Genomic DNA, 21229 nt, shown 5'->3' on the forward strand with positions numbered 1-21229 from the left:
TACAGTACACTATTTGTTTTATCTAAAGAAGCAAGCCACTCCAAATTAATAAAAAAATCGCAAAACATTCAGTGAACGCACCTGCTTATTCATAGAGAAGCTCGCCTTGCTGCGATGCGATTCGCCGTCCTCAGATTAGCGTAGTCAGTGACGATCTACTCGAGTACATGCCGCTCATGCGGAGCGAATGCCGGCGCTCGCGCAGCCAGATCCGCGTGCAACAATTGAACACAAAGACGGTACATGCACTAATGACAGGGATCTTCGCAGTTGTTTCCTTTTCGGTGGTTCAATGCCCACTGCACTTGCAATCTGTCGAGCCGTGTTGGAACTGATGCGGCTTAGTATGATCAGCCGCGGGAAATGCGTGAAAGCACTGGTAACGATAGTAGTTTTGTTGAACTCGCACGAAGGATGCCCATATGCAGGTGATCATCTGGCTCATGCAGAGAATAAGACGACAGTTTACTGCACTGGCTGGCGGTCTTCTTGACAGTACCGTCGATCTGTCTTGGCGCCGCAATAGAATTACGCCGTTGCTGAAGCGCTCCAGAGAATTTCACTAGTCCGTAATAAGACGACGCCGTTGAAAATGCGCAGCACTGGTGTCGAAAGAAAAGCTACGGAGGCAACAGGCAAAAAGCCGATGAGGCGATCGGCAGATTACATGGCAGCCATGTTCAGGCACTAACTAGACTCGAAAAGCGATTCAAGGCAGCTACAGCGCTCTACCTTGAGATTCTCGAGTGAAACGCTCCAGCTTTCGTTTACTCAATGAGCGTTCCGAGTGAGGGTCCAGTCGAGAATCGTTTGTGAATACGGGAGTTAGCTTCACTGCCGGCAGGGAGACCTCAAGCGACCTTTTCGCGAATGATTAGCGCTCATTATGAATGTGTACCGTCAACCTTTACACCTGCGACAAAGCCTTCAAACTAGCTATTCCCGAAATTACACAGAAGGCGAACCATTCGTTCCTGGCTCTGAAGAAACTGACGCTGCTATTACTGCACCAGACATACCGAGTTCGCATACATATTTTTACCGACGGTTCGACCTCGCCTATATAAACCAGCTGAGCAGCAGCTTTTGTGGTTCGAGTGGTGCCGATTACGGTTAAATTCAAGGTGTAGCGCATAACGACACCTACGGCGGCAGAACTGGCAGCACTCGGTGCCGCTTTGAAATAGGTCACTGATGAACCGGCACAGAAATTGGTCATATTTTGTGATTCTAAAGCAGCTGTTTTCAGCCTTCGGTCTGTTTTACGTCACAGAACAAACGAGAAGATGGTATCTGACATTACGGAAATGCACCCATGCTCTGGAAACCGGAAACGACACTAAGTTTCAGTATCTTCAGGCTCACTGTAGAATCCTCGGCAACGATATTGCTGACAAGGCTGCCCGGTCTGACCACGGAGACACCCAGACTCTAATGTAACTTTTCTAAGGCTACAAGTGACATCTAGTCTTTGCCATACTGCAAAGCAACGTGGCTGTATCGCTTATGGCTATGTAAACACCACTCCTATAGGAGTGGCGTTTACGTACGCTTAATCCTACCGTATTCAGATGGCCGATATCCGGACGTGCGACTCCTGTATGTACGAAGATAACATTGATCACCTGTTGTCTAGCTATACGTCCTCGCTACCACGTCCAGCAGCTAATCAATCCCCCGCAGTACATTTCACATCGACTAGATTGAACTTATAATATCAGTGTTCCCCCCTATTGTCGGACGACATCATTTTCTTATTCTTTTATGAAGCACGCATTGAGCAACCGAAACTAGCCATGTACAGCGAAGCTGTACATGGCTAGTTTCCAGCGGATCAGTGTCCGTGGACCAAAAACGTGGGCCGATCCCGAAGATAATGCAATACCTGGCCGACCCGCAGCGAAAGTGGCGCAGCTTCAAGCACTCCATCAGCTCGCAAAAATAAGTTTAATATCTTGGGTCCAAACACAACCTGTATCAGATATTAAGCTTAAAAGAACAGATACTGCACTTTGACCCGCGTCGGCCATGTCTACGTTCGCGCCATATAGGTGTACGCCATCCCGCGTATTCAAACTAGCGCCTCCCAATGTGAATGTCTTTTATCTCCGGACATGATGCTATACCTAGGCTCCTTTCCTCAGTTCGGCTCTGACTGTGAAGTGGGTAGGCCGCGTGTTGTACGGCCTGAAGAACAGCGTGCCTACCAAGAACGATGGCGTGAACAGAAAATGGAATGGGCGCGGCGGCGGCGGCGGAAGGAGACCACGGGTGATGAGCGGGCCACGGACGCCAAGCGTAAGCGTGCTGCCCGCCAGGACCGCGAGGCGGAAAGAAATGCGAACCGTTCATGTGGCCCCAATCCCGCAAACTTGGAACGTTTCACCGGAGCAACGGTCAATCACCACATACACAGCTTCGCTGGTGATCCACCTTCACAGGGTGAAATGGCACTGAATTTTTTCATGTTGCTCTACAATTTTCTCATTGCTACTTTTAATCTTATTATAATATTTGAGAAGTTGATTATTTAAGGAAGACTTATCATGTAATTAGGCGGAATGCAAAAAAAATAATCTGAGCATCTCCAAGCGACGGCAAACAACATTACCTTGGTTCTGTTGAGCTAGGTGGCATTTGCATATTTTTAAGGTTTGGGTAAAGTTACGTGGGACACCCGGTATAAATGCCATTAATTATTACCGGACCCGATCATACATACAGCGCTTAAAAGTACTACGCCCTCTTGGGCTCTCAATAACGTCACATGGCATTTGAGGCACCTATAGTGAAGCGCGTATGACAGCTGGGAAACAACGACAGACGGCCACGTAGTACATCTGCTAATGCGAACCTGCCTCAATTTATTCTAGTCAGAACTCTTGCCACAGTGAACTTTCAGCAAGAGTACCTGTGTTTCATTTCCTTTCGTGCTATGTCCGTTTATTATTTCAGCTATTCTTTGTCAGGCAGAAACAAGTGCTGATATTCTTTTCCGTAATTTACCGCAGCAATTAAACATTTCATTATATTCGCTTTTCACTCAATTGTCAGAGAGGTAATAAAAAATATCATTTTTTCATAGGTTCTGAAGGTTGTCCAGGCCGCCCCTATGAATGTGATGGTTACTGCAGACATATCGGCTATCCAGGCGGGCATTGCGACTACCTGGTGCCTAGTATCTGCACCTGTGACGTTCAAGGACGAGCCCTTCCATCAGAGTAACAAGCTGTGTGGTACCCACGTCGTCACCTCTCGCCCGCTAATTAACGTGATTCAGCTTTATTTTATCCGTCACAAGGAAAGTTGAAATATTCTAGTGACGTGAAGACTACCGCCGCCTGCTCCCCCCTTCAATGCGCACCATTACAAATAATTAAAAACAATATTTTCACCTGAATGACTCCCTTTCGGCTAATCAATGTTTAGATAGCAAAATCAATCTTAATGAGTACAAGCTCTGCGATTAACCAGTGCAAACGATATAATAATAAGCCCCATATAGGTAGGCACAATAAATGGAACTCTCTCCCACTTAATGCCTACGACCTCAACCCCCACTCCCTTGCAGATTGTTACGAGTCGTACAATGCATTGTAGGTGGGGAATGGGCACAAGAGCTGCAGGCCTGTAACCGTATACGGCCACCTCGGCACAGATGCTTGCAGTACTGCACTGGGCCATACCAGCTGAGCTGCATGGTCACAACTTCGTTCGTGGCGCTTCGCGGAATCAATATTTGTGTTGAATATCACAGTTTGCCCAGGGCACTTCTCCGCTAGCCATAAAGAAAAAATAAAGAACCTCGCTGCGCTGACTAGAAAACCCGTAAAACACGCAGCCCAGGAAGCCCGCAAAACAGAAAAAAGGTACGCTCGGGGAAGAAACAAATCATAAGGCAGGGAAGATAGAAATGCGTCTTCATCCAACTATAGCACTGTTTCCGCGAATAAATGGCATCACCTTCTCATTTAGCGGCAACCGCTGCAGTGATTGGCACGCGAGAATTGACTTTTACCCCGAGTCACTCCTAGCCATGGTTGAAAGCATGCTTGGTGCTTCCAAGCCGAGTACAACGCTTATAGAGTTTATGTTTGTGCAACGCTTAGAGTTTATGTTTATGTTTCAGCTGTTTATGTGCTCTGCTCAAGCCGAGCGCAACGCTTAGAGATTGAGTTTTGCACAATTACAGCTGTGCAAAACATTGTCGAGGCAGAGTGCGAGTCCTTTTGACACTGATCAGCCGTTAAGCAATGCGAGAACCCACACCACGCACAACTCCTGGTTTGGCGCAGGTTCGTGTGACGTTTAGAGAATTTTTTTTTCATTATTTATTGCGAAAGCATTATATGCCCCATGAAGCGGAACATCCGACGAGCGTCCGGCGTTAACATCCGATAGTGCCAAAACCCACGTGACCAAGTGATGACGTCACATTCCTGGTGTTGGACCTGCGGCAGCTCGTGCTTTGAAATCCCATGGTTAACAGCCACGGCGTCGGACAGACGCCATGGCCCACACCCAAAAAATGGACTTATCCCAATTGAAACATTCAGTTGACCCTTGTTCAAAACCGCCCTGGCCCTCCCAAAATCGATTTCGCCAATGCACCCACAAAGTTTCCGTGGCCCACCGCCAAAATCCATTTTGCCCAATTCGAAAATTGAGTAGACCCACGTTCAAAACCGACCTGGCCCAATCCCAAAATTTGGGTGGCCCGCCCTCAAAATTGACTTTGCAAAATTAGAGCACATGACCAAGTGAAAAGCAATGAGCGGAAGAGTAAGAATGCTTTCGGATTCAATGCATGCAAGGAGACTTAAGTGTCTCGGTAACTTTTTTTCATATTTCCGCACTTCAATGTGAGAGTACAGGATTTATGTGAGGGTGGGCCTTACAAGACTAAATATGGTATTTAGCTGCCTCCAAGTGAAGCCTGTGTTTTACAACGAAGCTTTTAGGGGGATTTCCACTAACGTTATCGTGCGATGGCGGCGTGTGCCGAAGTGTTCGGCATCATTCAGAGGGAGAGAGAGAAACACAGCGTGCATCAGAGCCTCGAGTTTGCTTTGAAAAGTTATTGTCAAGAGAAAAGAACTTACCTTGTGTATACACATCAGTGCAATACACAAGTTCATTTGGTGTTTAATATACCAGTAGTTCATAATTTTTGCTTCTCACGTCGCGTTTACCTGCCTACAATTAGAGATCGGCTAGAAGGGGCCCGAATCGACAAACGTTTTGCGGGCATTGCGTCTGGGCGCTTTGGATCAAATCAATTTTTGTATAGGCGCCATACCAAACACTTCAGCGTTCTTGCTCACGTGCGATCAGCGTGCCGTCAGCGTCTCATCGGCGTTGGCTTCTCCGTTAACGGACACCTGCCGGCGATCCCGGCTGCTGTTAATCTAGGATACCTCAATCCATCATCTACGGCCCCACGAGCGGTACTGCCAAATTTCCTGAGTTGATGAAGGAACATCTGTACCTACAAGGATGCTGTAGCTCTCTGAGACCTTTGCTCCCCGACGCCCCACTAGGAGCAATGTTTAAATTCGAAGGCTGTGAGAACCCCCTTGCACAGCTTCACTGTCCTTGATGTACAAGTTGGTTGAATTAGCACACATGTGCGAAGAGTTTCCTTTTTTCCCCGTGTTTTCTTACTAATAGAATAATAGTCCTGAATTACTACTAATCATTTTAATTATTACATTGAGGACCGAAACGTCACTGCAAGGTTTCTAGAGCACAGCGAAAAACTTTACTTTCTGTTTTTTGCGACGCGTTAGCGTTTCCATAATCTGTTTTCCGTGCCTAAAAGAAATCCCGCGAAACCATTAAAAAGCCGCGTCGTTCAACTGCTTGCACATCACGGAAAGCCACTGAGCTATTAACGGTTTTCTCCGTGTCTTAGCCGTTTTCTTAATTTATTCAGTTTATTGAATCAACTCGCCAAAAACCACTCTTGTTAAACTATAGGGGAGATGACGTATGTTAATGTAACTGGGATTTCGAAAAGAAGGGGCAATTTTGCACTCGGTCGTGCAAAGCTTAGGCACAGCGAAAGTGTTAATCCTTAAGTCTTACTGGCTGCTACTGCTAGGTATTAACTTGGTTGCTTCTAGGTCTTAAGTTGGTTTAACTTAACTACGCATGTAGGGAAGGTATTCTGGAGCGATCATTTTCGGAGGTACTTTCCATTTCGCGACATTTCGCGTGACTAGCACTGGACGCGTCGGTGCCTACGGACGAAAGCGTTCCTGGCATGCCACAAACGCAGACAGGCAGGCAGGAGCCGTGTCTGAGTCGGGCGAAGCGAGCGCGCACCTGCACCGGTGGTTACTAGGCAACGCGAGGTAACGTCATCACTACAGCAACGGCGCATGCGCGGCTAGGCAACGCGGGCGGCGTCGCCAGCAGCTCTGCGCGTTGCCTCGTTGGTGCTGCTACAATTTCTCTATCTCGCTCTCATTTTCTCATTCCCTCTGCCGAACATTGCGCGCGCCGCGCGCATGCTCCCCTTCCCTCTCCTTAACGTCCCATGTCAAGGCAACATGTGCACGGCCCGGAGGAGGCGAGGCACACGTCGCGCCGCGAGGTGGTTGCCAGGCAACGCAGTGACGTCAGAGCTCGGCGAGGTTTTGCGACAGCAGGCGCCACTTTTTACGGTTAGCTAGAACAGCGTCACTGCTAATTATTACACAATCATGAAATTTCTAATTATCTGACAACTTTTACTGAAGGGATGGGAAAATGAAGCAAAAATACAATTTGGCGCTGACAGGACCCAAACCTATCACCTCCGTATGGGCGTGCGGTGATCTGCCAATTGGGCTACTACATCTATGACTCCATCAGCTGCCTTGGGTACTTACGTACGTATACGTGTAGAACAACCCCGGTCGTGTCAGCGAGGGCCGCTCATGGAAACGGCCCAATCAAGGAGCAGGATTTTTAGTCTGCAACAACCAAATGACAAAGCACACAACGAAGCCAATTAATGCACAGGAAAAATGATCTGTTTTAGAACGCAGATGTTAGGCGCCCGTTCCTGCGGCGAGCGTTTTCCCTCGAAGTAACTGAGCGAACGAGTACAGCGAAAGTTGAAACCGAACGCGCAGCGCAGCGTGAGAAGAAAAGCGTGGTGCCGCGCAAGACTTGCGATGACCGCTACAAGATGGCGGCAGAGGAGCGCGCGGTCATCTGTTCACCGACGGCATGCGGCGAGCCTGTCCAATGATCGCTGCATGAATGGAGGCCTGTCTACGCCGGCTACTGTGAATCGCGCCCACGCGACACCCATGCGCTGCGTGTCGTGATCTCCCGATTAGCGAGGCAGTCGCGTCACCAATTCGCTCCGTTTGCGACGTCCGCATTAGCCAATATATCGCGAAATGTAAACATGCATAAAGCTGCGCTAAAAAAATTAAAAAATTATGGGGTTTTACGTGTCAACACCACGAGGCATGCCGTAGTGTGGGACTCCAGAATAACTTGAACCACCTGATCTTCTTTAACGTGCACCTAAATCTAAGTACACGGGTGTTTTCGCGTTTCGCCCCCATCGAAATGCGGCCGCCGTGGCTGGGATTTGATCCCGCGACCTCATGCTCACCAGCCCAACACCATAGCCGCTACGCAACCATGGAGCGTAGTTATTAGGGAGTCTCGTAATCGCATTACGATACCTTTCTCATTAGGGAGTATCGTAATCGTAGGTAATTTTTTTATTAGAACATCGAAAGTTATTAGAGGTAAGGGTTACTGTTACGATAATGTTCATATTCTTAAAAAGAATAAAAGGGAAATGATAGAGAGGAGAAGGCAACATTGCCTGCTTTGGTTCCGAGCTGACTGAACCCGCATGACGAGTGGTGTGTACTATTCGTCAGTTAACTTTCTTGGCTGCTTATGTACAAGCATGTGTAGCCAAGCACTTTGAGGAAAAGCATCGGATAGGCATATCGAGGACGCCAGCCGCAGTGGGGTTCATGAAACGTCTTGTGCGTGCTGCATAGGGTGTATGGGAACTAGGGGGTAGAGAGATGACATAACCAAATACACAACTCGTTGTCGATGAAGACGGATTTGTACCGCGATGTAGCGAACTTCCAGCACCTGTGGTATACTCGGACGCACGCGCTGGCTGTGGTCCCACGGGCGGGCTGCTGGGTGCACCCTGAATGCTCCTGGTGGATGCTGATAGGCAGGTGTAGTCGTCTTCCTCCATTGCAGTTGTAGGACCCCCTACCGGTTGCGCCAGAGACTGCCTATGCGCTAGAGTTACTGTATATTAGACATGGGCACCCTCACGCGGGCGAGCACTAACGAGGGCCTTCCTCACCCTCATCTGCCCTCACCTTCAGGTGGGGAGTTGAGGGTGAGGTGAGGATCGCCTTCGGTAAGATTTGTGAGGGCGGACGTTGTGAGGTGAGGGAAGGTGCGGTGACGACGAGGAAAAGGAAATTCATAATGTTAAAGTACAGAAAAGTCACTCAGATTGCTTGCGTGGAGCGTTTAAAGTCTAAAATTTCGAAGTGCGCTGGCAGGAAGTCTCTTTAGCCCAGATCTACGTCGAAGCCCACATTTAATTGACTAAAGTCATAAACGTCTGTTGATGTCTCCTTTATGACTCCTTTAACCGAAGTAAACAACCTGAAATTTACCTTTTCTTGGTCTAATTAAATCGAGAAAAGTGTGAGTTTGAGGATTTTCGGGCACTGATAGTGTTTGTTGGCATACAAACTAAAGGAAACATAAAGATCAGAATAAAAAAAACATCTCGGTAATATAACTAGAACTCGCCTGCAGTACAACCAAAACATGTGTGTTTTATTCTTAAGATCGCACATGGCAACTACACTCGAACGACTTTATTTACAGTGTAAAGGGGGTTTATTTGGGTCGTAGAGCGGCAGCGAGAAACGCAGCACCAGCAGGTAGGGCGTAGCCAGCGAGCGAACTGGGTACGAGCCACACAATGGCAACAGGGCTGTACAGCAGGCTGTAAGCAAACGACACTTGCTGTATGCCGGAATTAAGTGCTTGAGTGTAGTGATAAATTGTCGTTGTGTAATTTTTTTTGTAGAAACAAATTAACCAACATTCAAGATTCCAACTATTACGAACGACATTTGTTTACTATAAAGTTGGAAACATTATCCACGACACGACCAAGGTAGCCAATCGGATAGCTCACCCAACTGGCGTCAATGGCGATAACTACGTCAAATGGGAGGGGATGGCTGAAAACACACGGAAACGGCGCCGCGGCCATTGGGAGCGATGCACATTTTTAAAACCTTGTAATAAATTACACGCTTTACGCGAAGCGCTTAATTGCGGCACTTAATGATCAGTAGGACCTATCCTAATGACTCAATAATTTTGTACAAAATCGTCAAAACCGTTCCAGGGTCCCTTTAACAAACGCACGTATTGCAGAAAAAAATATTCGCTTCGGCTTTTCAGTGCATTTATGTAGGCTCATTTAACTACCAGGGAAGTGTAGTAATTACTACTAAATATTTTTTTCTTTACTTTGGCAATGCAGTGCCGATATGCAACGGCTGCGGCATAAATGGAAGGCTTGACCTCATGCTTGACAAAAGCAGCATTAGTTTGTGAGCCACCACGGCTGGCATGCACTTAGGAAAATTCAGCTTTGATAACATGTTCGCATCTTAGGTGGCATTTCGTATTTCTACGAATTTAACATCGCCGTCGTTTGATTTACCGCTACGAAAACAAGGACAAAACCTCTTTATATATTGTGACGCGGCGTTTGCGCATGAACCCGACAACCATGCAGCTGAGTTGAATTTTTGGTGAGTCTGAGTGCGAGTGAGCCCGGCTGAGTAAAACTTTTGGGAGTCTGAGTCTGAACGATCCCGAGTATAATATTGGTGAGTCCGAGTGAGTGCTGAGGAAATAATATATTTTGTAAGTGAGTCTGAATGAGTTCTGTTTATATGGCCTAAGCACACAGAAAAACACCGCTAAATTTTTGGTGGGGATTGCAAGGCAATACTGGATGCATCCCACGAGTGCATAAAGAAAGCCGCGGTTTCGCCCGAGAGGCGAAGCATCGATTGCAATAGCAAATTAATAGACAGCTATATGAAGTGAGGATAGTAGTTTTATCGGCCGCATGCAGCGGTACGTCGCCGTTTCGCTCTAGTCAGTTATGTAAAGTGCCTTATATACCGTATTTACTCGATTCTAAAGCACACTCGATCTTAACGCGCACCCGTTTTCCATGACCAAATAAGTCTTTTACAGTACCGCGCACCTCATGCTTTCATACAGAAATACAACTTTCTCTCATTTCGAAAAACAAAGCTTTACTCCGAATACACTAAAGTTGCGATGAATAAAAAAAAGCACACACAAAAGGAAATGGCGTATCTTGGCGCCAGGATTGTCTTCGCTGCGCCGGTAGGAGTCCCGTGGGGCAATGGGCATCACTCGTCGTCGCTGTCACACAACTAATTATCGCTATCGACAGACCAAAGCATTTCATCCTCGGTGACATTTCATCCTCGGTGACATTTCATCCTCGGTGACACGTTTTAAAGGCCTTGCTGACCATGGCTGACAGGTTCGTGCACCACGAATATTTCACCCATCCATCGAAGTCCTGCAGCGAGGCATGCTTCATCCTACTGCTGAGCGTGAGTTCGTGACAGCCATTGACAAGCCATTCGGTGTAGAGCATCCGAATCCTATCTTTTACCGCCTTGTTCAAACAAACATCGAGTGGCTGGAGCTGCGATGTCATGCCGCCGGGTATCACTAAAGAGGGGCTTTATGTATCACGATAAGGAAGGTCGGTGTTGCATGACGCGAGCTTGTCCTTGGTGCGCTCGTCAAGATGACACCTGAGCCGCTATTCTGCACATTCCGCCATTTTCTTCGAGGCGTGACGTAGGCGTGACGCTTACAAAATGGCGCCGATAGCCCCAATTTGCTTTCGTAACGTGACGCAAACTTGACGTTTCGCCTAAGAAACTGTAATGTAGGCATTGAACCTAGCGTTCTTGATAAAGCAAAACAGTTTTCCTCACCAGTAGAAATGAAGCAGCTAGCTCAAAGCGTACGATTATTCCATCAAAACTGTTCTCCCTTCCGTCGTCTGCATGCGTACAAGCTGTCGTCTGCTGCATTCGCTAGGATGCGTTCCTCGGGAAACGGAATGAGTCATCGTATATTGGCGCCTACGGGCGTGCTTTCTACCTTGAGACAACATAAGCGACCTACCAGTGAGGATGAGCGCGCGCTCTAGGCCGCGTTATCGCTATCTCGTTAAACGCAAGTTTCTCAGCCTGACTAGTCTGGCTGAGAAGTGGCCCAATATCATCGATAGCGTTGCGCGCGCCACAGATATCCGCTTGCGTGACGCAAGTGCCGGCACTGCCATCTCTTGTTCACTTAGCTGTTTACTCGCACCGCGAGAGGAAACTTCAAAGCGCCGCCTTGCGTACATTTCTTTTTATAAATTAAAATGTCGCCGTTGTCATAGCCTTTGGTGACGCGAAAAGTAATTAATACTGATTACAATACAAACACAATAGTGCAAAGTGGAAAAAGTTGCAGAAAGTTTGTTAATTTTAACCAATATTATTTCAAATTAACGTGTTTTTAATAAAAATGATGGTTCAAAACACAAATGCCTACACCACCCAAGAGCGATGCAAATGCTATGAGCACGTGTTGTGAACAAAAGATTTCCATGGCCCCAAATGACAGGGAAAATGCGGCGATACGCATGCCTCTCGACTGCTTTTGCGTATGGCCGCTCATTACCATAAGTCGCGCGGCTCGTCGCACCACAAATTATGGCGGAACATCTCTGCAATGGCGGCCCAGAGCACCGTCACGCAACGTCAAATTGACGTTTACGAAATGACCATTGCTGTGACGCTCTTCACGGGATATTCCATCAGCCAATAAACAAGCTGACATGCTGGCTATCTTGGAACGCCACCACATATTCGTGAAATTGCAGATGCATTGCACGGGCTTCGGCACGCTACCCTCCACTTTCTTTTTAAAGCGCTAAAGTCGCAATATATACGAGCCAAGGACCACAAAAAAGTATTAGTCGATAAAATTTGCAGCTCCACGTCAGGATTCGTCAAGCTGATGAGAACGCAAAAATGCATTGTGCAAAACTTCCGTTTCCCGGCACAAATTTGAAAACACGTGACCTCTGGACAGCCAATGAGACAGCCAAGATGGCGGATAATGGCGGCCGCGCAGCCGCCATGCGTGTCCAGAATAGAGCCTCTGAACGCGTCGAGCACAAGCATCGCATGCAGGCCCAAACTGCCACCGGTTCCCCTTCGCCAGATGAGGTGATCTGTCCAGTCTGCGACCAAGTCCGTGGCCATCCAACCTTTTTCATTTGCGCGCACAATCATGCTACTCGGAAACACGATTCCTTTCGGGAGCGTCTTATGGTTTATGATACTGGGGCAGCTTGTGCCCATCCGCGGTGCAACAAAGCATTCAAATGACTTGTTTTTTCGTGTCCAGAAGAGAACATGCGCACTTCGCCCCCTTCCTTTCAATGGTTGTGGTGGCAGGCATGTCCGTGCTCACGTTGGTTTCGACGGGAATTCAGGGCGCAGGCTCCTTTCCCAAGCGTATCACCCCTGAAGGAAGCCGAACGCCAGGCCGGGGTACGCTTCTACCCTTTTGAACCAGTGGGCATTTCCAATCTGTTCGAAGTGGTAGCCGTTTTTGTCGCGCAAGCTCATAAATAGCGCTGAGAACGGTGCAATTTCTCCTCATATTCTTCTGGTAATTTCTGGCATATCCTTGTCCGCCTTCGAAGAGAAAAGCATTTTATTTTCATAAAATTTGATAGCCAGCACCTGCTCGCTTTTAAGCCACGCCGCATTAGCCCTTTTTGTAGGGCTAACTGCATCGCCCGGACTTGGAGCAGATCGGGCGTCACGGGCCGCTGTGCCGCTCGCTGCTCTTGTACTACATGTGTGTACGTATTTTGCGAGCAGCTCTTCTATTTCGGCGAACCAGCCCTGCTTCGGTCCACTGAAACCCTTCCGTGTTGCTTTGCTGGCGAAAATACTCTCCTTCTGCTTGCGCCAGTCCCGCACGCTAGTTTCTGGTTTCTGGAACTCCGAACGCCCATAATGCGGCCCGATTTCCGTCAGTCTCTGCACACATGATCACTTTCCTTTTAACTGCGCCATCATGATGAACTCAGCGTGTCTTCGCAGTCGGCACTTCCATGCTCACAGAGCAAACGCAGAAAACGGGAAGACAGACGGTAGAGTAACCTAAGCACATGTACTACAGCACATGGAGTAAGCTACGGCAGCTAGACTCGAAGCGCGTACGAGGCGGCCATATCGAAATGCTGATGGCGATAAGGTAACGCAGATTTAGGGTCGTACTAGATTCTAACGTACACGCAATTTTGGACCCCTTTTATCGGAAAAAAGTGCGCGTTAGATTCGAATAAATACGTTATTTGTTTGTTGCTTATACGAAGTTCTTGTGATCTTGCTTCTTTTTATTTTGTTCCCTTTGTGAGCATGTGACCTAATTGCCTCGATGCGAATTCTAAAAAAACATTTATTCATTGCGAAGGGTTACGAAAGTTAAAATACACATGACTGTCCCAGTTACTATTATGGTAAGCCTCAAGTTTAATTCTTTTATCTTGGACGTTATATTTATCTACCAAGTAGTTTTGTCGTACGTTGAAACATGTCCACCCAATGCACAATGGGCACCCAAATTATGGATATTTGTTCTTGTTTTTTAGCTTCCTCTGGAGCCGCGGTGGCTCAGTCAGCTAAGGCATTGCGCTAGTGAGCACGAGATCACAGGATCGAATGCCGGCCGTGACGGCCGCATTTCGATGGAGGCGAAATGCAAAAACGCCGGTGTGCTTGCGTTGTATTGCACGTTAAAGAACCCCAGTGGTCAAAATTAATCCGGAGCCCTCCACTACGGCGTGCCTCATAATCAGAACTTGTTTTGGCACGTCAAACCCCTGAAAGAAGATCTGGAAAAAAGTAGCAACGTGGGTAAAGTTAAAGGTGGAAGAGAGGATAAAGAAACAAAGCAGATCTACAAGTTTACCATTATCCCCTATTTCCGAAGGTTCGCTTACAATAAAAAAAAAAAGATATGACATCCAACTACGGTGTGAGAGCTGCTTTCGACACCAAATGAACTTGGTAGCATCTGTTCTGAGTATTCAACAAAGCAAAAAAGGCAGTCAAGATAGGAGTGACAGTGGAAAGGTACGCACAGAAACTTTTTGTCGTGCACCACTAACGTGGCTAATCATCTGCTCCTGTTGTGTGGTAACGCATACGTTGGGTAGACAGGCATTTGCGCCAATGTTGTGCTAAACTGCCGTGTGCTAAACTGCTTGCTGGCAATCCACCTTCACAGCCGTGGAATGGAGCGTGATGTTTTTTTTTTTTTTGTTTTTCACTCGCTTTTTTTTTTTTTTTTGCTGCGTGGCGCACGTCCGGTCACGGTCTGGCGCGCGTGCTGTTGTGCTTGTCTCGTTTCGCACAGTGCACAACTTTGCGCGCTGTACACGAGAAAACCTCACTAGCGGTATAAATGAGTGCTACACGAACAATGAGGCAGATGGAAGCAGATCACAGAGCATGATCGCGCGCTGGAACACGGTAGTAAATGGCATTGTTTCGTTCTCTGCATGCGCGACTGCAAGACATGGGAACAAGCAGATGAGACGAAAGCACATCTCTCTTGCCACAAAGACACGCAGACCATTCGATTTGTAGGTTTAATCTTTTCTCTAAACTTTAATTCGTCTATTAAAGGAAGAAGTCATTGCAAACAAATTATACAAGGTTGTTGCCTCGAATAACTCTCAAAGTCACGTACCACTGTGAGTGACGTCACAGCACGGCGAACTACCTTGCCACACTTACACGATTGACGTCGACGATCCGGCTGGAAGCGCGGCTTCTGTGAGGAGAAGGCCGCAGGGCGTTTGGCTTGAAATTTCAGCTCTTTTCGCGGCGCGTAGCGGTGTAATAGTACTTTGCAGGCACGATCGTTAGCGTGCATTGTATGCACTGCACTTGTCAGTTCTATATGACCAGACCTCGTGAGGGGCCCTTTAAGTAAGTCAGTCATGCTCACCAAGTTTAAACAGTAAACAAACAATATCACAAGAACTTTATACGTACTAAATGCAAATATGGCACCTAATGTAACTAATTCATGTATTTATTGAGCGTATATTACAGCCGGCGCATAATCTGCTCTTACAGCATGACAATTGTGATGAGTAAAAGAAGCCTTCATCACGCCTTTCATTTCTCTTTTGTGTCCTTTTGCTTTTTATGCACCATGTGTATTGTATTGTTGCAGTTGTGTGTGTGTAGCTGGATACAGTTTGGTTAGTACCCGTTCTGCTTCCTTCCTTGTCCTCATCATTCATGTGCTTCTTTGTCGTAACAAAATGGAGCTACGTGTGCTACATATTTTGCCGGTGTGCTTGCTTTATGGCAAGTTTTGTATTAGTGCTTATTGCACTCTGTGAAACTTCAGAGCTAGAACCTCCCATAGGTGCCGAAACGCTACGGTTAACTATCCGATAGCGTCTTCGTTGTCTTCGTCACTATCGGATAGGTCAGTGTCGGATACGTTTTCTGTGACTATTCGTTGCAGAACCTTATGGCGCCGTATCATCTGACACTTGAAGCAGTTTTCCTGAACAAAAAAAAAAAAAGCTTGGAAGACGCTTAAGGCTGGCCTTTAAGAGTGGAACGAGACAGCATTCAAAGATGCTAGACTGCTTCTCAGGCTTCCCGTCAACTGCAGCTTATGCAACCGTAATGTTTACCTGCAAACGCTGGCGGCGAACGCTATGAACGAAGGCGAGCTTTGTGGGGTTTTTTTACTGTTTTTTTGTGGATCTTTTCTGCCGCGGATGCGTGGAGGCGAGCGCAATCTGGATGGTGATGCAAGGAACTGAGCGGGGCGCGTCGCTCTAAGACAGACCTCAAATGGCAGCTGAAAAAGGGGCTTGTGTTTGAGCTTCCGCGTAACAGAATTATGTTTTCTCTTAAATTACAATCCGACGCTATCATGTCTAGGTTGTGTGTAAGATGTACTTTATGGATATTTAGACGCATTTTACTTTGTGACATTCCCTTAGTTCAGTAATGCCCCACGTGGAGGGCCTCCGTGGTTCGGGACAATTTTTCTCTAACGGACAACGCCGCCGATGCCGACACCGAATTTTCTGCGACACGGGGCCCTTAACGCTATTGCTTTAGCAAAGAAAATAATTTTTGATCAACAAAATAAGTAAAACAACATTCGTGAGCCATTCCACTCTGTGAAGGTGGATGACCAGCGAAGCTGTTTAGCGCAGGACACAGAGGTGACACAGAATTTTGAACAAAGATACGAACACATGTATTTATTGTCCTGATCGGTGGTCATCGTGACGATAGGCACGAACACACATTCGCGTATAACCTGTTATGAAATATCTCCGTCACGTAAGACAATGAATGGCTCATACCCTCGTAAACGTGGCCTCCCCATTACGACGACAGAAGAGAAGTGAAATTCTACTCTGCAATGATGAGCGGCAACGGAGCCAGCTATGGAAGATGACGACGACGAACGTGCGAGCAGTGGCACGAGCGTGTTCGAGCGTTTTACACTCTCCAACGTTCTCGCCGGGAAAGCACCGGGTCAGCACATCCACCGCCTTCTGCAGTCGCTCTTCCGACCGTATGCCGTTGATTTCTGACAGGTCGTTATTGAACCATAGGTGATCACATACTCCGTAACTTGTCCCGAAGTTGCGATCGAGAAAGTCTCTTTGGAACCTTGCGTAGGCGCCGTCGAATCCCGGCACCGTGCCCTGGTAGCGTCGACGTCTCTTTGCGGCATTCTCGGCTGTTCACCTGCTCAGGCTGCTTCTCGACCAGGTGTATGAGTTGAAAATGCCAGGAGTCAGCAAGCTTGAGCCATTCGACATGGAAACAATCAGCTTGGATGAATACCAAGAACGGGTGGAACAATTTTTCATCGCCAATGATGTCGAAGATGACAAGAAGCGAGCAGTGCTCTCACCTCTTTGGGGCCAGCCTCATATTCGCTGCTTCGCAACCTGCTGTCGCCGGCGAAGCCATCAAAGGCAAGCCTCTCGAGTATTCTTGGAGTACAAAAAACTCATTCTTCACGAAAACCATCAGAAGTGGTTGCAACCTTCAAATTTCAGTCAAAAATACGTCATGCCGGGGAGGCGGCTGCGGATTTCTTCGCGTGCCTGAACAAACTTGCTGATAGTGATCTTGGCACGTTCCGAGGCAGAATGCTTTGTGATCGCATGGTGGCAGGCATTAACGAATCGATGCAACGACGACTTTTGGAGTTACCAGATTTGACCACTGATACCGCAAAGAAAACAGTTATCGCGATGGAAGTCGCCAGCAAAGATTCGCAAACGCTCTCGACATCCGTGCCGATAACTGTTGCGCCGACGAATTCCGTGTCACGTGATACTGCGACACGGGAGCCGAAAAGTTTCGTGTTTTCACTGCGGAGGCGAGCACCTGGCGACACAGTGTGGACATGCAGGTAGCGTCGGTTACAAATGTCGAAATAAGGGGCACCTTGCATGAGCACGCAAAGAAGGGGCAGTTACCAGCGGCTTGGCGACATTCTCGAGGAAGCATCAATGTGTGCATACCGTAGACGAAGCAGAGAACCGTTCGGACAGATCAACAACACAAGTCTACGAAATGTGGCAACTACGAGGACATGCACACGATGGTAAGCCGTACCGGGTTGAAGCATCCGTAAATGGGACGGCACTTCTAATGGAGCTTGACACTGGAGCGAGCGTGTCTGTCGTGTCAGAAGAAACCTTTCACCGCAAGTTTCCGTCATTACGCCTGGAACCTTCAAGCGTCGTGCTGAAGAGCTACTCCGATGAACTGTCCCCGGTGCAAGGCAGCCTAACTGCAAAAGTCCGTATGGGAAACCACTATTGCCTGGACGTGTTGTACGTCGTCCCCGGACATTGTCCGTCCCTGATGGGGCGTGGCTGGATGAAAAGTTTTGGAATTGAACTGACCAGTGTGAAGGATGTTAAGGCTGTAACATCGACCCAGGAGCTTGTCACCGAGTATGCTAGTGTTTTAGACGACGCCATAGGAACCTTCAAGGGAGTGTCTGCGAAAATAACATTCGAAGACAACGCTAAGCCAAAGTTCTTCAAAGATCGTCCTGTATAGTTTGCAATGCTCGACCGCGTTTACGAGGAATTGCTGCGCATGGAACGTGTGGGCGTGCTGTGTCCAGTCAAGACCTCTGAGTGGGCGGCACCAATTGTACCTGTTTTGAAGCGCAATGTAAAGATTCGGATATGCGGAGATTTCAAGGTCACCATGGATCCCGTGAGAGTTCCTGAGAAATACCTGATACCACGTGTTGCAGACCTGTTCACTCGACTAAGCGGCGGCGACAAATTCATTAAGTTGCATTTGAAGGATGCGTAATTGCAAGTCCAACTGCATGAAGCATCCTGCGAGTTGGTGCTCATCAACACTCCAAAAGGATTGTATGAATACACCCGTTTACCTGTTGGCGTGACGTCAGCACCTTCAATATTCTAGCGGGAAATGGAGAACCTGCTACAGGAGAACCTGCTACATAGACACGTGGTGGTGTATTTCGATGATGTTCTCGTAAGAGCGCGCGATGACCAAGACCACCATGTATGTAAACATAGGCAGAGTTCTAAGCTGACTAAAGCAAACTAGGCTTATACTGAGACTGCAGAAGTGCACCTTCTTGGCACGACAAGTTCAGTACTTCAGCCACGTTGTTACCGCTGCGGGTTTTCAACCCAAGCCTGAGAAGACCGGGGCCGTGCGGAACGCTCCTAGGTCCAGAGATATCAAGTCACGCGGGTTATTTGGGTCTTGTCAATTATTACCGCAGGTTTCTGCCTGGACTATCTAGCGTGTTGCATCCTTTGAATGAGCTGCTTGGAGCCAAGGTACCTTGGGAGTGGCGTGCCGAGCACAAACGTGCTTTCCAACAAAGCAAAGAGCTACGAGTTTCGGCAGCCGTGCGGGCGCATTATGATCCCAAGAAAACAATGGTATTAATATGCGACGCATCACCGTATTGCGTTCGTGCGGTTCTGGCTCATCGTGAAGACTCGAGTAATGAATAGCCGATCGCCTTTGAGTGTGCGTTTCAAGAACTTCCTGCCTCGGAATGGCATCAAGCTAATGCTAACACCGCCGTACCATCCAGCGTCAAATGAAGCTGTAGAGCGTGCAGTTAAAAGCATTAATTGAAAAGTCAAGAAAGCGACTGAAGGCAGTTTGACATGTCAACTAGCTCGCGTCCTGTTGAACTACAGGACCACTCCCCACGAAACCATAGGGTGCACACCAGCGGAGCTTATCATGGGCCGTAAGCTGAAGACTGCTTTAACATTGTTTCATCCTGATTTCAGATCTAAGGTCTTGCTGAATCAACTCAAGCAGAAGATGGTCCATGATGAGGGCGCTCGAGCTACACCTCCTGCTAGACCCGGTGGTTCTTTCTACGCATGAAACTTCCGTTCCGGACCACCCTGGGCCGGTATTTTGTAGCGATGCCTTTCCAGTAATAATGCCTTTTCGCGCTTATCACGCTTTGTCAGTGGTCAGAGCGACGGTCCGCTAGCGTTATCAACGGGATCAGCCGGCCGTGAGCGGTGGATGATAAGACTAGTATAGAATAAGTCATAAGGCATCGCTACAAAATACCGGCCCTGATGTATTATCAGACGATCGATGTTGGCGACGTAATTAAGAACACTTGTGGCCTGACTTTACGACAACTAATGTGTATCTAAGGAAGGCGCCTACGGGACAGGCTTCGTTTCACACCGAGTGTGAGCCAGAGCAAGCGGCGGCTGAGTGTGAGCCCGAGCTGGGATTGGTCGTTGCTGCACCATGTTTTTGTACACACAGTCAATGTGAAGATGTCAAACGTGAAGCTGGACAGAATGAGGCCTCGACAACACACGCTCCGACAGTTGTAACTTCCGATGACAGTACACTAGCGCTGCGTAGAAGCACGAGGATAATAAAGCAGTTGTGCGTTTCTAACCACGAAGGTCTGGTGATTGTTGTCCTTTGGTTTTCTTTTTCTTTGGGGGGGGGGGGGGGGTAGGAGGGGGAGGATTGTAACAGATGGCCACTAGAGCACGTACCTGTACATTAATATTATTGTGACTAACAGATGGCGCATCTGGCATATTACATCACGATGTCGTTATAAAAAAGAAGCGCACGTGGAAATAAAGACAGACGTTTTTGTGCGAGAGCAAGGTGCGGTGTTTCCTTTCCCGGCTGCTCCCGGCGAGCTGGCTTTTACAGAAAGCTGTTCCACTGAAAGCCGCCACTTTGAACTTCCCTGGCGGCGAAAAAGCTAATGCAGTTTTGACAAAACTTCATAGATGGCACAAGCACACGTCCAAACTATTGGACAACTGGGTTTTAAGGGACAAAATACGCCGACAGAGGCGTAGTACGGAGTTAATGATGTCCAATATATTCGACAAATGTCCCACAGCTTCTACTCATGAGGATAGTCAGTTCCTGAAAAAATGCCCAGCGCGAAAGAAGAAAACGAAGACATTGGCAAGTGCAACGCCACGTTAAAAGGAATGTGCAGCGCCAAATTGATGCCTTACCAGACCCCAAAATTTATTTCAGGGACATATTTACAAATTTTGATAAACTGTGACGTCTCGGTTGGGACGACGTTTATTAGGCCCGGGAGCTCGTCAGCGAACAAGCGCAGCACATAGGCGATGATGATGAAGATGACACATACCGGAGAAGGAGGATATGTAAAATTGTGAGGATGATGATGATAACATACAGATGAGGAAGATGTGCGTAATAAACGCCCACACTAATTTCCCCCCGACGTGAAAGCGGCCATCCTGGCCGCCCCTCAAGGTGTCGAGGCACGACGCGTGAAGGGCTTCATGCGGGAGACGTGGACAACCTCGGTATTGTGGCAACGGCTACAATCTGTGGGGGCGTCAAGAGGAGTGACGCGATAGTGGACAGGGGAAGTCTGTCCAAGGACTATGTACGGCCCGATGAACCGTTGCTGGAATTTTTTACATAAACCAGGGGTGACAAAAGGAGTCAGGAGCAGGACCTCGTCACCA

General features: G+C 47.9%; 1 pseudogene; it reads right to left on the reverse strand.

Annotated features, from left to right (window-relative positions):
* Positions 1–1851: 1851 nt before the first annotated feature.
* On the reverse strand, positions 1852–2055 carry LOC119437879 (U2 spliceosomal RNA; annotated as a pseudogene).
* Positions 2056–21229: the final 19174 nt, after the last annotated feature.

This window comes from Dermacentor silvarum, chromosome 1, assembly GCF_013339745.2.
Source record: "Dermacentor silvarum isolate Dsil-2018 chromosome 1, BIME_Dsil_1.4, whole genome shotgun sequence".
NCBI classification, from domain to species: Eukaryota; Metazoa; Arthropoda; class Arachnida; order Ixodida; family Ixodidae; genus Dermacentor; species Dermacentor silvarum.